At 41.0% G+C, this 17,547-nt stretch overlaps 2 protein-coding genes across 2 annotated transcripts in view; both read right to left on the bottom strand.

Moving 5' to 3' along the window:
- Positions 1 to 17,547, bottom strand: part of LOC147733112 (uromodulin-like) — a 584,922-nt gene that overhangs the window by 56,209 nt on the left and 511,166 nt on the right. The gene's annotated exons all lie outside the window — the stretch shown is intronic.
- Positions 1 to 17,547, bottom strand: part of LOC147733114 (uromodulin-like) — a 198,384-nt gene that overhangs the window by 32,196 nt on the left and 148,641 nt on the right. The window lies entirely within an intron of this gene.

Raw genomic sequence — 17,547 nt, 5'->3', positions numbered from 1 at the left:
CCACCCTGCATACATTATACCTGATGCAACAGGCTTTACAACGTGATGGATGTCCCTAGATCCATCTCATTGTAAATTGGCCATATTTTTTACGCCGCCGCTGAGTCACAAAAGTGACGCAACGGCGGAACAAAAGTGTTGCAAGGGGCTTGTAAATCTTCCCCAATGTTGTGAAAATATCTACATCTGCTGCTCTCATTTTAGTTGCATAGCATCAAAATCGCAGAGCGTTATGTAAAAATACAGTTTCAATGACAGAAAACACCTCATTAAGAAAATATACAACAGCAGTCAATAGGAGAACAGGGGAGAGGGTGTGAGTCAGGAACATCAGGCAAGATAACCCAAGCTTTAAGAATACTAGAGTCGATTAAATTCACAGCCATGAAAATTTACCTGAACAATCTAATTTAAAAAATACGAAATCCTCACGTTTTGCCATGTATCAAAGGAGGGCAACATTTCTTGCTTGCTTTGCTTTTAGGGAGACTGTAGTGTGGCTCTGCTGGTGAGGCACGTTGCGGTTATTCATTATAGCTTTGCCACAAGAACCAGGTAAATATCCCTGTTTTTGAAAGCCTGGCTATGCTGCAGCATGCATGGCAGCCCTGTTGTCAGCAATAACAGGCACTCGCAAAACCAACAGTACTGGGTATTTTATAGGTGTAAGCCATTCTGCATTGATTGATAACTTTGTGTGTGTAATGGTGGGGATCAGTTAATTTTTTAATGTGGTAATTAGAGAGTGCATGGATTGAAAGAGAGTGACTGGCTGCATGGATAATCATGGGTGAGTGAGTAGCTAAATAGATGGATGGAATAGTTGGTGAGTGCATAGGTGGACACAGACATGTTCAAACAATTTTACTGACTGTGGCCTCAAATAGCTGTTGTAAGATTTAAAAAAAAAGACAATTACCAATATGTGAATGCAAACATTACAATAGGGCTGACACAGTTGTACTCATGGCGTAACGATGCACTGACATCATATTGGTAAATGATGTGGATAGATAGATAGATAGATAGATAGATAGATAGATAGATAGATAGATAGATAGATAGATAGATAGATAGATAGATAGATAGATAGATAGATAGATAGATAGATAGATAGATAGATAGATAGCTAGATAGATAGAGAACCATTACATACCCATCACATCGACATCACCAAATAATTCCAGCCACTCATGGTGTGTATAACAAAGAAGATTTGGAAAGTGGGATTTGTGGATGTATTCAAACTACAGCATTGGAAGTAGGTGTTGAAGACAACGACCCAAGAGGGTACATTATTAAACTTCTTAAATCATCTATGCCCGAATTGCAAACCTGGGAACTAGAGAGAGAAGTTCAAAGAGCCCATCGTTTTCCTCTTACTCAGTCTAAAAAAACAGAGAATCAATCTAAATTTCCAAGGGCAATGCTGGTGTTTTTTGGAAATTTTTTACTTCGGGACTCCATATATGATTTAGCTCGCCCCACAAGTAAGAAAGAGTACAATGGTAGTACATATTTTGTTAGACCAGATTTTGCCCACGCGACCGTGGAAAGGAGATGGAGGCTGAGACAGCTATTTAACCCTTTTGAACAGATTGGTGCTAAAGTGTATTTACAAAACCCGGCAAGACTGAAAATAATATTCAGAGGCTCAACTCGGGTCTTCACTAGTGAAATACAGGCTGAAAACTATCTTAAAGAAATTTCTGAGACTGTGAAAAAATAGACCGAAGATACGAGCAAGAACTCATTTCTTTCCTATGTGAAACAAAAAATAAGTGTCATATTAAGAATCTCTCGCTGGTGAAAAAATAACGGGAGAACAATAATAAGTGCTATTCACATATGAAATAATATACAAAAAACTTTACTAGAGGAGCAAAAGAAAAGAACCCTTGATTGCAAAAACCTTTTTTGTATGGAAATGATACAGTCACGCAAGGTTGGGGGGGAGGGCACTGAGGTGCACTGACCAACGAGCGCCCACACCTGGTTCCGGCTGGACCCAGGATGCCTCAAGGGGAGGAAAGGGAAGGGGGTGGTGGGGGGGCCTTTGGGGGAGTAAAGGGGGGGAAAAATCATCATCAGATAAGGAAAGGTGTCATAATAAAGGGGGAGAAAGGAAGGGGGGAAAGGAAAAAAAAGAAAAAAGAAAAATGATACGCATAGTCACAATTAATGTATGTGGATTAAACGATGCAAGAAAAAGAAGGGAATTGAAAGAATATTTTAAAACACTGCAAGCTGATTTAATTTGTGTTCAGGAGACACATATAGAGATTTCTCAGAAAACTTTACTGGAACAATTGGGGTATAAAGTACTGACATGTACGACTCAGGGTACGAGAACACGGGGGGTTGCAATATTAGCTCGGGGAAATGGAACTGCAGTAAAAAAACAACAGGTAGATAGACACGGGCGGTGGGTCTTAACGGAGTGCCAAATTCAAAGTTTTAATTTTACTTTATGTTCTATTTATGCACCAACAGAGGACGACCCAGAAACTCTAATCCATATAAATTCTCAACTATCCAACTGGCCTCTCCCCATTATACTATGTGGCGATTTAAATATAAATGGTCTTAATGGGTTGTGGAAAGATGATCCTGCAAGGTTTACTGGTAAAAAGAAAAAAACTCATAGAGCTCTGATTCAACTCATGCAGGACAATGGGTTGATCGATATTTGGGAACATACAAATGGAGGGGGAGGCAGCACATACTATTCTGCCCCCCATAAAACTTTAGCTCGGTTAGATTACTTCATGATCTCCCCCTCGTTGATACCGATGGTGAAAGTTAAAAAAATGCCCAGATTGATGTCGGATCATAATCCGCTCTCTTTGGAGATCTCTATACCAAATTTTCAGAAAAATATAACTAGCTGGACTTTTGAGAGAGAATTGTTACAGGATACAAATTATATTACCTACATGGAAACTTGGTTAAAAGAATTCCTGGAAAACAATAGAGGTACAGCGTCACCCCAAATAGTATGGGATGCTATGAAGGCAGGTATTAGGGGAGAAACGCTAAGCTACTCTCTTAGACGGAATAAGCAGGAAAAAGAAGATCTTGAGAAGAAAATAAGCTTAGTAGCAAAGTTAGAGGAAGAATTGATAAGAAATATAAGAGAGAAAGAGGAGGTGACAAAAGTAATGCAAAAATTAGCAATGGCTAAAGCTAGAGTGGGGGAAGCATATGCCGCAAAATCAGCTGGTAAATATCTAGCAAGGAGGGAAGAGCAACATGAATACAGCGAACAGGTAGGACGAATCCTAGCGATCAGAACTCGGCAGGCGGCTACTCAGGGGCAGATAACAGAAATGACTACGGAGGCAGGGGTGATAGTGAAAACACCAAAAGAAATCTGCTCTGTATTCCAGAAGTTTTATAAAAAATTATATAGTCAGGATAATGGGGAAGCAGATACAGCAGAAATTGAGCAATATTTAGAGTCTGCCTCACTAGATAAGCTAACAAAAGAGGACAACGAATCCCTTGAGAATAACTTTACCTCAGAAGAAGTACAAAGGGCCTTTAAAGATCTTCCGTCAGGGAAAGCAGTTGGACCTGATTTAATACCCCTAGAGTTTTACAAGAAGTTCTTTCTGATCTTAGAAGCAGACATTAATAGACTTATGGTTCTTATACAAAACGGTGCTGCCCCTCCGGGGTCTTGGGGAGAAGCTTCAATGGTGGTGTTTCTGAAAAAGAATAAAAGCTCTACGGATCCTGGGTCATACAGACCAATCAGCTTAATGAATAGTGATTGTAAAGCCTATTCTAAAATTTTGTCAAATAGGCTGAGCTTGATAATTGGGAAGATAGTTTCACCATGGCAGCATGGGTTTATACCGGGGAGGAGTACCGCCGATCATATTAGAAGGGTGTTTGCGCTGCTGGATGGTACAACTGCCTCACGAGACCCTATGTCTTTAATATTGCTGGACGCCGAAAAGGCTTTTGATAGGGTCTCGTGGGGTTTCCTGTGGGCAACAATGATTAAGTGCAATTTCGGGAAAAAATGCATAGGAGCATTAAAAGCCCTTTATAAAAATCCGAGTATCAGACTGAGAGTAGGGGGAGAATTGAGCGAGGTAATAAAAATCGAACGTGGGACCAGGCAAGGATGCCCATGTTCCCCTCTACTCTTCGCCTGTTATATTGATTCATTTATTAGATATATAGAAAAAAATAAAAATATCAGCCCAATTATGCTGAATGGATACGAGACCAAAATATTGGGATACGCGGACGATTTAGCAATCACATCATCAACACCAGTAATAGCAATTAGAGAGATCGAGGATGAAGCTAAAAAATATGGTCTTCTATCAGGGTATAAATTGAACCAAGGGAAAACGCAAATAGTTGTTAATCAATTTGTTAATATTCAGGACGAAAGAGTTATAGAGTCTGCGGTTTATTTGGGCGTTAATATAACATCCGACTTATCGAAGGTTGTGGAGAAAAATCTGACCCCTGTAATTAAAAAGGCAAAATTAGACCTAGACAGGATGGACAATTTACATTTAACAATTATAGGTCGCTGTAATGTTATAAAAATGCTGTTCCTGCCCAAAATTTTATATTTATTCCGCACGATTCCTTTATTGTTTACTAATAAGTGGTTTAAAGAAATAGAGGGGATTTGTAATCGCTTTATATGGGCAAAGGGCAGAACCCGAAGATCCATTAAGATGTTGGCACTATCTAAAGAACGGGGGGGCCTTGCAGCACCGGACTTTAAAACATATTATTTTGCTTCAGTCCTTCAGTATTGTAAAGGACTTCTCGGAGGAAATACGAAAGATATCTGGAGGGGTAATGCTGGCATTCCGGATATATATGAACTGCTGGTTTTGGATTCTAATAAGGGACTCCTTACTTTCAGGGAGTTAAACTATTATAAAAGAACGAAGTTCAAGGTGTTGGGTGCGGCTATCTCAGCTTGGTCAATTATCCGGAAGAAAATTAAATTAGGGCGAATGAATTTTTATACTCCTTTATATATGAATGAACTTCTCCCAGATGTATTCCATGATCAAGTGATGAGGCGGTGGGATAATCTTGGGGTCAGCACAATTGGAGACATCACAGATCAATCAGGGTTAATAACATTTGAAAGGGCGCAACAGCTATACAATTTGGATCAGAGAGACTTTTTCAAATACTTACAGATAAGGTCAGTCCTGCAGAGAAAACAAGCAGGCAATTGTAAATTTATTAGGGTAGACCTGATGGAATTTGTTCGAGATGAGGATGGATGCACAATCTCTCAACTATATGGTGCATTATGCCAGTATAATGAGGATGACAGAGGAAAGGTATTTGATAAATGGAGAAATAAATTAAATCTATCAGGAAATGAGGCTGAAAAATCGCTCAGGTTAGGAAACACTACTTTAAAGGTTGCAAATCTGCAGGCACAATATTTTAAGACTCTATATGAATTATATTATACACCGCATAGAATAGCCAGTTGGGGGGGCACGAGTGGGATCTTCTGCCCAAGATGTCAGAGTATGGAGGCTGACACAATACATATGTTTGCAGCTTGTCCTAAACTAGATCCCCTTAAAGAAGCTATGGAGGAATTCTTTAAAGAGGAATTGAAAATCTCGATTAAATTAACTAATGAGATTATGGTTCTTGGGGTGGCAAAGGAGGGGCAGGAGGTACCCCATCAAGAATTTTTATTTATTGCAATGACGCTGATCCGGCTTTGTATTGCAACGGTATGGAAAGACTCTAATCCTCCTTCGTTTCAACAATGGCTTTCAAAATTATTAGCTATCTATACTCTAGAGAAAGCTTTATATGAAAAAAAAGGTGCGAAGGCAAAGCAGCTTGGGAAGCGGATATGGGCCCCAGTTGAAAAATGGAAAATTAAATTAGACGGTTAACTAAAAAGAGGGATAGACTCATGCTTATTCTTACAAGATTATAGTCGGTGGGGTCAAAAACTGCTTAGCACTCTTTGTAATTTTTCATTTTTTTTCTCTTTTTTTTGTTGTTTTTTTGTTTTTGCTTTCGTTTAAACTTTGCCTTTTAAGAATATGTTGTACAATTCGTTTGATTCTTTAATTGACAAAGCACTAATTGAATGACTTCTGTTATAACTGATATATATGTTAAAATAATCAATTGTTTACACTTTGTTTTTCTGATGATGAAATAAAAAAAAAAAAAAAAAAAAAAAAAAAAAAAAAAAGGAAGTCGGGTACACATGAGGGTCCAAGTAGGAGGAACTGGTATTGGCATGGCAAATGAAGGAACCAGTTACTATCAATACCTGGACATCAATTTAGCCATGATGCATACACTTTCACCAGGCCCTGCTGCAGAAACCCCTATTAATGACCAACATGCACCCCAATTTGGCCCATGTCCATGCCCCTCCAGTGGGATGCCTCGGAAAATGCTGATATTAAACCAGCAACCTACTGTAAGAAAATGGCTCCGTATATACTGGACCAAATTAAGGTACAGTGTGCATAAAGTCCACAGTTCCCAGAGGTTAAAGTTAGATATAACCTTACTCTCTAAAGTGGTAGCTTGGTTGAGCAGTAAAGCGATACCAAAGGGGATGATGTTGGAGCGCTTGAGCAAATCAAACATTCACCCTGAGTCAACTGATCTGGGTTTAATCCATCATCATTCTTTAGCTCACTCCACCACCCCAGTTCAGACATGGCCATTTGCAAATCAGTCTGACCCTGTGCCTCATGTGAACAGTCTAGCCCGAACTGCCAAGCCATGTTATCCCTGGACCGTAAACAAGCATCCTGGAACTGGTTTCTGGCTAATCAGCAGTCATCAGCCAGGCTAGCTTGAATCCAGTGGCAAAGCGAGCAAGGGAACCACGTCTGGGCATACCCTGCCAGCATAGAGCCAACAAAGCGATACTAAAGGGGATGATGGACGGAGCGCTTGTGCAAATCAAATACTCACCGCGAGTCAACTGATCTGGGTTGAATTCATCGTCATTCTTTAGCTCACTCCACCGCCCCAGTTCAGACACGGACATATGCAAATCAGTCTGACCCTGGGCCTCATGTGAACAGTCCAGCCCGAACTGCCAAGCCATGTCTTCCCTGGACCGGAAACAAGCATCCTGGGACCGGTTTCTGGCTAATCAGCCGTCATCAGCCAGGCTAGCTTGAGTCCAGTGGCATAGTGAGCAAGGGATCCAAGTCTGGGCATACCCTGCCAACTTAGGGGGAACAAAGCGATACCAAATGGGATGATGGACGGAGTGATTGAGCAAATCAAACACCCCGAGTCAGCTGATCTGGGTTTAATCCATCATCATTCTTTAGCTCACTCCACCACCCCAGTTCACACCTGGCCATATGCAAATCAGTCTGACCCTGTGCCTCATGGGAACAGTCCAGCCTGAACTGCCAAGCCATGATTCCCTGGACCGGAAACAAGCATCCTGGTGCCTGTTTCTGGCTAATCAGCCGTCATCAGCCAGGCTAGCTTGAGTCCAGTGGCAAAGTGAGCAAGGGACCCAAGTCTGGGCATACCCTGCCAACTTAGGGTGAACAAAGCGATACCAAAGGGGATGATGGACGGAGCGCTTGAGCAAATCAAACACTAACCCAGAGTCAACTGATCTGGGTTTAATCCATCATCATTCTTTAGCTCACTCCACCAACCCATTTCAGACATGTTCATATGCAAATCAGTCTGACCCTGTGCCTCATGGGAACAGTCTAGCCCGAACTGCCAATCCATGTCTTCCCTGGACCGTAAACAAGCATCCTGGTCCCGGTTTCTATCTAATCAGCCATCAACAGCCAGGCTAGCTTGAATCCAGTGTCAAAGTGGGGAAGGGACCCACGTCTAGGCATACCCTGCCAACTTAGGGTGAACAATGCGATACCAAAGGGGATGATGGAAGCAGTGTTTGAGCAAATCAAACACTCACCCCAAGTCAGCTGATCTGGGTTTAATCCATTTTCATTCTTTAGCTCACTCCACCACCCCAGTTCAGACACAGCCATATGCAAATCAGTCTGACCCTGTGCCTCATGGGAACAGTCCAACACGAATTGCCAAGCCATGAATTCCCTGGACCGGAAACAAGCATCTTGGTGCCTGTTTCTGGCTAATCAGCCGTCATCAGCCAGGCTAGCTTGAGTCCAGTGGCAAAGTGAGCAAGGGACCCAAGTCTGGGCATACCCTGCCAACTTAGGGTGAACAAAGCTATACCAATGGGGATGATGGACGGAGCGCTTGAGCACATCAAACACTAACCCCGAGTCAACTGATCTGGGTTTAATCCATCATCATGCTTTAGGTCACTCCACCACCCCAGTTCATACATGCAAATCAGTCTGACCCTGTACCTCATGGGAACAGTCCAGCCCGGACTGCCAAGCCATGTCATCCCTGGACCAGAAACAAGCATCATGGGACCGGTTTCTGGCTAATCAGCTCACTCCACCACCTCAGTTCAGACATGGCCATATGCAAGGCAGTATCAGAGGACAGTGTAAAGCATTTGTTGTACACACTCAGTCAGCAAATGGTCTCACACACTCAAGAACTGTACTCTAGGCCAATTGTTTTGTATCAAAAGATATAGGGCTAAATGTGGGTACCTGGGAATCCCGATTCCTAAATACCGAATTTTACCGATTCGGTATTTAGGAATTGGTATTTCAGATGTAGGTAAGAATTCGGTAAAAAATACCGAATTCTTAATATTCGTTATTACTGAATCTGTAATTAAGATTCGTTAATAACGAATAACTACCCATTCATTCCTATGGGCTTGGAAGCCCATAGGAAGGAATGTGAAGACATTCTGTATTACCGATTCGGTATTACCGAATCACTGATACCTGGAGGTATTTCAAGGGCACCCTGTTGCACCCATGAAATGTGCATGTGTGCACATGTGGCACACATGCATTGCCTAAGGGCATGCATGTGTGCCACACGGCGCACTTCAAAAAGCAAAAAAGTGCTTTTTGAAAGGAAATCGCTATTTACCACCAACTTGGAGTGTGTGGTAAATAGCGATTCCTTAAGGCTGAGGTGTACTGTTTTAAGTGCCACCTACATTGCATTTAAGAAATCGATATTACCGATTCCTTAAATGCAAGGCCATAAGGAATCGGTATTAAGGAATGAGTATTTACTGATTCCTTAATACTGAATCCTCCCTACATTTCAAATGCCTAAATACCGGTCGGTAACGGTGAAATTTAACGAATTTCACCGTAACCGACCGGTATTGGGCCACCTACATCTAGCCCATAGTTGTTTTATTTTAGAACCAAAAAGTTATCAAAATATACTTTTTTCAATATGAGTGACTTTAGTTAATTACTTTGGAAATAGACAATAGACTTTGTAAGTACAATAGCTACAGTGGTTGCAATAGGCAACACAATTTCAAGCACAATATAACATTGAGCTCAATGGGTTTTTCTAGTCAAATGAAATTAATAGATTACTTTTCTAACCACAGGACTGGATCCTAGATTCAGGCCCAGGACATTTCCTTTAAACAGTAGGGTAAAAGCGTTTTTGTTACAGTAGTGATTTTTAAAGAATATCATTGTATTTTCAAAGTTAACACTTAGAAACTTTTCAGTGAAAACCAAGCAATGGGAGGAAATTCAAGTTACTGGTAAGTACAGTTATGATAACTGTTTCGGTTCAGTGCTGGGCTGAAAAGTACACCACTAGCTTCTCTCCTGATAACAGGTGAAAAACGATAAAAAGGAGAACTTTTGCATAAAGCTGTCTATTCCTAATTATATTGCTACTATGCTGTAAATTTAAAATCTGTGATTCAAGATTTGGTGATTTTTTATATTAAAATTGACGCAGCAAGAATTGAATTGACTTCTCTCCAATATTTTGAATTTGTTTTTATTATGCAGATTTATGAATTGACATCTGACTTGATCTAGAGGGCTGAGGTTTATATATCTATGTTACATTTTCACTGGAACTACTTGGGGTCTAGTGTTTGGGAACTTTAGGTAGTAGAGTCCAGTTTCTGTAACTTTGAGGGGCACGAATACTTGGCTGTACACATTGAATGCACTAAAAAGATGTGGTACCAATCAGACCACGACTGCCATTGTAAATATTGTTAAGTGCCCAGGAATGGCCCTGGGTACTGTAGGGGCACAGGGCTCATGCACCTGTGCCCACACCACTGGCATAGTGCACCCAGCTAGAGGGGTGACTGATGGATGCCAGGGCAGTGTGTTTGTGGGAATGGCACACAGGGATGTGTGCCATGTCGACTCTTTGTTTAGTTCTGCACTGAGATACTCAGCCTGCAAAGGCAGTGTGTGTGTCAGGGTACAGGGCCCCTAAGGGTGGCACAATAAGTGCTGTAGCCATTAGGGGTCTTCTCTGGTCACAATGCCCTGGGTAACATTTACCAGGGGCTGACATGTGGCCAGAGATGCCAATTGGGTTTTAGTTTCAACACAGTTTTAGGGAAGGAACTCAGGCTCTGGGTAACTGATTGGCAGGAGCCCAGGGCACACTCAGTCAAAGCACATCAGCAATTCAGCAAAAATTGTGGGCATACCATGCAAGAAAGGTGGCACTTTCTCACACCTACTTACTGTGTGTAACACTGACACTCATCTGCTTGGAGCAATTGGTAGCTGGATGGCAAGGACAGTCAGGAAATAAGAACGGGCCTTAAGTCAACGGGAGAAAAGGCTGTTATGCAAGTTAATAGTGACTGATTAGGGGTTCTCCAAGCATGTGATCCTGTTTATGGGTCTTTGTGATATTGAAGAAGGATTTCAGGAATAGTTTTAGATGGAATTACAATAGGCCCAAGGAAGGAAGTTGGACAGTGAACTCAGAAACCACAAGGAATAAAATGTAGGTAATTAGAGACAAACTGTCAAGCACGGCAGATTGATTGGCCTATTTTGATTATTGGCTATTAGACACCTTTATTATTTCTTTCTGGGTGTGGTGCCTATGAAAGCCTCAGATCAGTTACGGTGGGTACACTATTTATATTGGTAGGAATCATGCTGAGTTAATGATTTCATCACTAACACATTGATGATACGTAAAGGATAATGGAGAGGCATAGTCAGGAGCCATAAATCTCAAATACAACAACACGTCAGCATTTCATTGCTGCTGGTTCACCCAAATTTTAATTTCTGGGTATATAACTCAACAGTTGTCATAGATGAAGCATTTACGAGGCTGCTGGCAAAATAGAAAACATTATGTACTGTTTGGCTGGTGGCCTTGCAAATTGAAAAGAAATAACATTACTCACCTGGTGGGTAATTAAATAGAACACTTCTTCAGTAGCCGTGCAAATGCAAATAGTTCACATTTTGTGTTATTATGCAGCATACAGATTTCAACAGGCACTTACTGCCCGGTAAAACCGCAAACCAGGAATGAAGACAGTGGGCATTCATCTACTTATGCAAGGAAGAGTCCTGATGTATTATTATTTTATTTCCAGAAAGTGTTTGCACATTCCGTACAGACTTCTTGCAAATGGAATAGCATTTTGCAAACTATTAGATCAATTAAAACATATTAGGCATGTGGCAATGTGATACCATTTACAATTGCCTATAATCAGATGGATGCTGTTCTGCAAAAGGCAGCACACCACCAGACCTATGACAGCCTTTGTACAAAAAAGCAGCCTGTGTTCCTTGAAGGAACCGCTGCTGTTTCTTTGGAATACTGTCTTCCCCTGCCTTAGGCTGCCAACATGATGCCCAAAGGGAAAGGGTTTCTAAGGGATCCCTTTGCAAATCATTTACTATAAACTTGAGGGTCAAAAGCTCATCAATGACTTTTGATTCCAATTGCACTTGTAGACTATTGATAGATTCCTTTCCACAATGGAAATGGGACAGAGGAAATCCATTTCACAACCTCTCCGTTTTGCATTTCGGAAACAATTGTAGAATTGTTTTATGAGTTGAAAAAGTTTTCCAATTCATTAAAGAGCTTTTGTCCATGATGATAAGCAGTTTCCTGGTCACAAACCCTGTGATATTGTAACATGCAAAATTTAGTACTAAAGATGGCTTAGATGCAAACACTAACTTATAGTGTAAAGGTTCCAAATGTTTGAATGTTTCCAAGTTATTTTGACAGACATGGCACAGAATGCAACTCCACTAATCCATGAATCAACACACAGTGACTTGGGAGGCCCTTTATGAAACCGTCTCATGCTCCACAAATGTTCCTAATCCTATAGGTTCTCCTGCAGATGCGCTAACGATGAAGATGACTAAAACTTTTGCAAGACTAGGTGAAGCTGTTCTATAGCTATGTGCCTGCTCTTGCAAACCCATTGGAATATTTCTTTTCATTTCAATTTAAAGTAATAAACTATAAAAGCATTTTTTCGCAATTTCATCAAACAAGAGCTGATGAAATATGAACAGGAAAAAAGCATGGCAGCATTCAAGGCAGGTACAAATTGTTAGCACCCCAATAATACATCTGAACGTGCAAGAATTAGGTAGCCAAACATACATGCAAAATATTTGAAAAACACATCACCATAAATTGGAAAAAAGCAAGATGAAAAGTTACAAACGCACAGTGCAAAACATGAGTCAGTGAAAACGTTAAAGATCTCTTTAGCTTTAGGGCATATTTGAGAAAGGTAGCCACGCCAAGGCAGACCTTGGCGTTTGGAAGGTACTGTAGATACAGAAGGGTCGGAATGTGTTCAGAAATAGAAGTGTCTCTGAAAAAGGGGAACAGGAACCTCTTAGCAAAGCTGCTGTAGAACCTGAAGAAAAAGGTGAAATTGGCAAGAATTTGCAGTGCGTGCTTGTTGCATGGACAGAACAGGATTTCCTTAGGCTTAAACTGACTCGAAGGAAAAAAAAGAGTTGACACCTGATCAGTCCGAGCCTGAACAAAGTAAGAAGAGTCCTATAACTTCCACTCAGTAACAGGGCCAAAGAGAGTTCCATGCTGAGGATAGTATGTGCAGGTTTCTGCAATTCTCTAGCCTACCTTTTCTTGGAATGGTGTTTCCTGAGAGCATCTTTAAGCCATTTTTTATCCTTCATCAAAAGTTGGTCAGGTGAGGAGAATACATCCGGTTTGTCCAGCTTATTGCATATTTCCTTGACATAACTGAGCCACAGGATACGAACGACCATATCAACGCAGGGCAATCCAGAATGATATGCCTATTCAGCGAGGCATCCTGATTGCACCAGATGGAGCACCACATCATCAGGGGGTACATTTAATGGCATCCTCCACAAAAACAGACCCAATTCACCATGGATGGCAAAGCTAAGTGACCTTGGTGGCACAGCGAGTATTGATCTACAAATTCTACTTTCCTCAATTTGGAGGCCCTTACCAGCTTTATACCCTCGCAGACAAGCGCCACAGGAGAGGGTAAGGAAACATTTCTTGGAATAGGTATCTTTCATGGATTCACATGCTTGATTCATTCCCCGTCGTCGAAGTGGGAGTCTCACGATACATAAAAAGCAGTAAGTAATTACTCTAACATTAAAGTTAATGGAGAAAAACCATCCACTTTAATATCTCGTCCTAGTCATTAGTATGGTCCAAACTCCAGCCAATCAGGCAACAGCACTCCCTAGAGGCTCCAGGCTCTCAGATTTTCAAGCCCAAGTGTAGTATAAACCTATTAATAAACCAGGGGAACCTCCTTGGGGAGGAAGGTGGGTCGCATGTGAATCTATGAAAGATACCAATACTGGAGAACCACAGCTTACAGGTAAGTAACTTATTTTCTTCTCCGTATTGGGGTATCTTTCATAGATTTGCATGCTTGAATCCAAATAGATAGCAGTTATAACATAGGTTTGCATGTTCATACACAATGTACAGAATCATGTACATCATCAAGTGTATAACAAATTTCTATACCACTTAAGCATCTACACAAATCCATACATATATATTTTTTTGCCCGAATAAAGGGAATAACAAACTGCAACTGTAGTAGCTCACTCTTTGCCCTACTCGATAAAGATTGTGTTAAATATTAGGAGCGGCGGGGACCGCCTGTAACGAGCCCTGGCCCGCTTGGAAGGGCTTACTAGTATTTGAATATATATATATATATCTATGGTGTGATCAAGGGCACTTGGTGCTCGAAACGCGTCACGTAGGGAAGAGGAGTGAGAAAATAAAACAACTTGCCGAATTTGTCCTGGTGTTCATTTCTTTCAGTTCACCGTAAGGCGGTTATGCGAGTGTTGTATTTGTGCATCTATATATATATATGTATGAGTATATATACATATGGAAATCGTTTTTTAACCTTCACTTTTTGTATAATTTTTATTTTATTTAAATTTTCTACTTTGTCACAGATCACAAATGGATAGTAGATGGGTGGTGGCAATAATGAGTTGATAATGAGTAAGGCAATTGTTTGTAACATTCTGTACTTATGTGAAAAGATATAAAGACAGATAATGGAGCGCATCAATGAACAAGAGTGTGCATTTGAGACAAGTCGCTATTAGCCAATATTGTTGATAGACTAGCAATAGACCCACTGGAGGGCATGATTACACTGATATTGAGGTTTACATTCACCCACTGGAGGGTAGGAGTAAGTTGTAACATATCAATGTGCTAGATAATGTTTGTCAAGAGCTAGATCGCATGTGGCACGGACACAGATGATTTTTTTCTATAATTGAGTAGCTGGATAAGTGACAATCATGAGATCGATTAATGCACTACATGTCCCATAATCCTTAGCTGCCACAAATAGGGAAATTATGTCACATATGATTTTGTTCACTTTATTTAAACATCACACTTTCAAAAAAATGCGGTTCTAAGCAGTCTCAGACTGCTTAGACTGAAACGTGTCAAGTTGTGATGCTGGCTGAGCTGTTATGAATTAAAATAACATGAACTGCATGGAGTATGTATATTTCCCCTATTGAGAATCAGGGAACGTCCTTGGGAAATTGAAACAATTTCATTACGGCGAGGCTCTGTCGTACTTCAGACGCACCGCCCTTTGAGCGCCCGGGAGCCTGGAAGTGGGCCATTTTTGGAATTGAATATATATATATATATATATATATATATATATATATATATATATATATATCTAATATATATATATATATATATATATATATATATATATATATATATATATATATATATATATATATATATATATATATATACATATATTAGTAAGCTCAAAATCCTCTCCCATCAAGAAAGGAAACAGCACTCCGGTGGCAGCAGACAACAACGGTTTATTTTAGCAGCAAAACAAACGTTTCGGTGTTAGCCTTCGTCAGTGTTTCTAACCAATGACAAACAGTTCCGGTTAAATAAAGTTTTGTTTGCAAGGGTAGACATCAAGAAGGGACCAGCCCAACAGACACCAAAATGGGAGCCATCTTAGAACGAATTCCTATGATGGAAACTAATGTGAAATATCACCGTAAATCGGAATACCCACAAAAAGGAAGGGCGTTAACACAATAGAGCCGTGGATCGGCATGTGTCCCTTTACAGATGCGTACCGTGCAACAGATATATATAAACAGTATAATACTCGGAATTATGCAGAGGTGTTCAGCACATTTCATATTAGCATTGATTAACTGTAATGTATGATTGTAATAATACAGGCAGACAGTTGCAAATAATGAAATAACCATCATAAAGCGAAAACAACCAAGCCACTACCATTTGGAAAAGAGAAATGCCTAATCTAAAAAGTGAATAAAGGATAAATACATTTCATAATCAGAATTTCATAGGCAATTTCTGAAAAGCAATAATTCATTATCAATAAATGATCTACCGGTGCATCAGATAAATCAAAGTGATACTTATTAAAGGATTCAAAGTAGTATGAATGATTTCAGCAGATCACAGCTTCATAACATAGTCAAAGGCAAAGACACATAGTTAAATTCATCACCAATATCAATGGCAGTGAGGGCAGAGCCAGACAAGGTGGGTGGTCATCCTCGCCTGTTTCGGTAAATGGAAATTACAGATGTTAGCCATTATTTACCAAGGTGTACTGCCATTTCCTCCCCGCTATTCATGCCTTTCGGGTACTTAGTGGACAGGTTGATGATATATCTTGATTCAAGGCGTTGCAGCCTTCTCAGTCTGTCCCCACCCCGAGGATTGCACGGAACATGATCTAACCCAAAGAGTCCCAATTTGTTTCTATCTTTATTGTGGTGTTCCGCAAAGTGCCGGGCTACTGGATAGGAGGGGTCTACCCATCAATTGCCCTAAGGTGCTCCAGCACTCTCAGCTTAAGTTAGTTAATGGTGCTGCCAATGTAACGTAGGCCACATGGGCATATTAGACACTACACGGCGTAGACAGTGCTACATGTGATGAATTTATGGATCTTGTTCGTTCTGCCAGCATCCGGGATATCATAATGAAGCACCCTCCGGCTGTTGGCGCATGCTTTGCACTTTCCACAGGTAAAGAATAACCCACTCATTTCCTTAAGGGTATTGGGCTGGGTAGTAGGAGCTTCCTAATGGCTATGTACCAACATATCCCCCAGGGTCCTAGCCTTGCTAAAGGTCACTAGCGGGTATGGTGGCAGATCTTCTCTTAGCACCTCATCAGTGAGCAAGATGTGCCAATTCTTGCGCATCATTGCTTTGAGGCTATCGGCCCCTGTGGACTATGGTGTTATCATCCTAAATATACCCTTCGCATTGAAGTTCGGCCCATTCTGTTTCTTTTTGAGCAGGTCCTCCCTGGGGATCATCTTGACTTTTTTCAGTGTGTTCTGCAATAGTGGTTCATCATACCCTCTTAGGCGAAAGCGGGCCAGGCAATCCGAGGCAGCCGCCTCAAATTACCAGTCTTGCGTACTATTCCTCTTGATTCTCAAGAGTTCCCCATAGGGGATACTCTTGATGAGTTTAGGTGGATGTCCGCTTTTAGCAAAGAGGATAGAATTCCCCGCTGTCTCCTTACAGTACAGCGAGGTATGGACATGGCCATTCTCAACGTACACCCGTAGGTCCAAGTAGTTGGCTGCCACCCCACTAATTGTCCCAGACAGGTGCACGTTGTAGATTTTATCATTAAGATATTCGATGTATTTCTCTGCCATGTCCCTGGTCCCCTGCCACACGATGAACAAGTCATCAATGTAGAGGTACCAGTGTACCACCTTACCGCTTTCTTGGCCTTCCTTCCAGCTTCTGGGCACCCGCTCCTCCCACCAGCCAACGAACAAGTTCGCATAGCTAGGGGCGAAGCAGGTGCCCATCGCCGTACCAGAGATTTGCCTGTAAAGCCTATCCTCAAACAAAAATATGTTATGAGTTAAGCAAAACTGCACAAATTCAATCAGCATAGTATTATGTTGTGCAAAACGGATTTGGTGTTTGCCTAGATTGTGTTCAATAGCAGCCAGTCCGTGGGTATGACCAATGATGGTATAAAGGCTGGTGATATCCATCACCAGGAATAGATAGTCTGGTTTCCATTCCATCACAGCCACTTTACTTAAAAAGTCTTTGGTAT

This window comes from Lissotriton vulgaris, chromosome 2_1 (genome assembly GCF_964263255.1).
Source record: "Lissotriton vulgaris chromosome 2_1, aLisVul1.2, whole genome shotgun sequence".
NCBI classification, from domain to species: domain Eukaryota; kingdom Metazoa; phylum Chordata; class Amphibia; order Caudata; family Salamandridae; genus Lissotriton; species Lissotriton vulgaris.
Note: the sequence above shows the minus strand (reverse complement) of the source record. Positions and strands in the feature narration are given on the sequence as shown.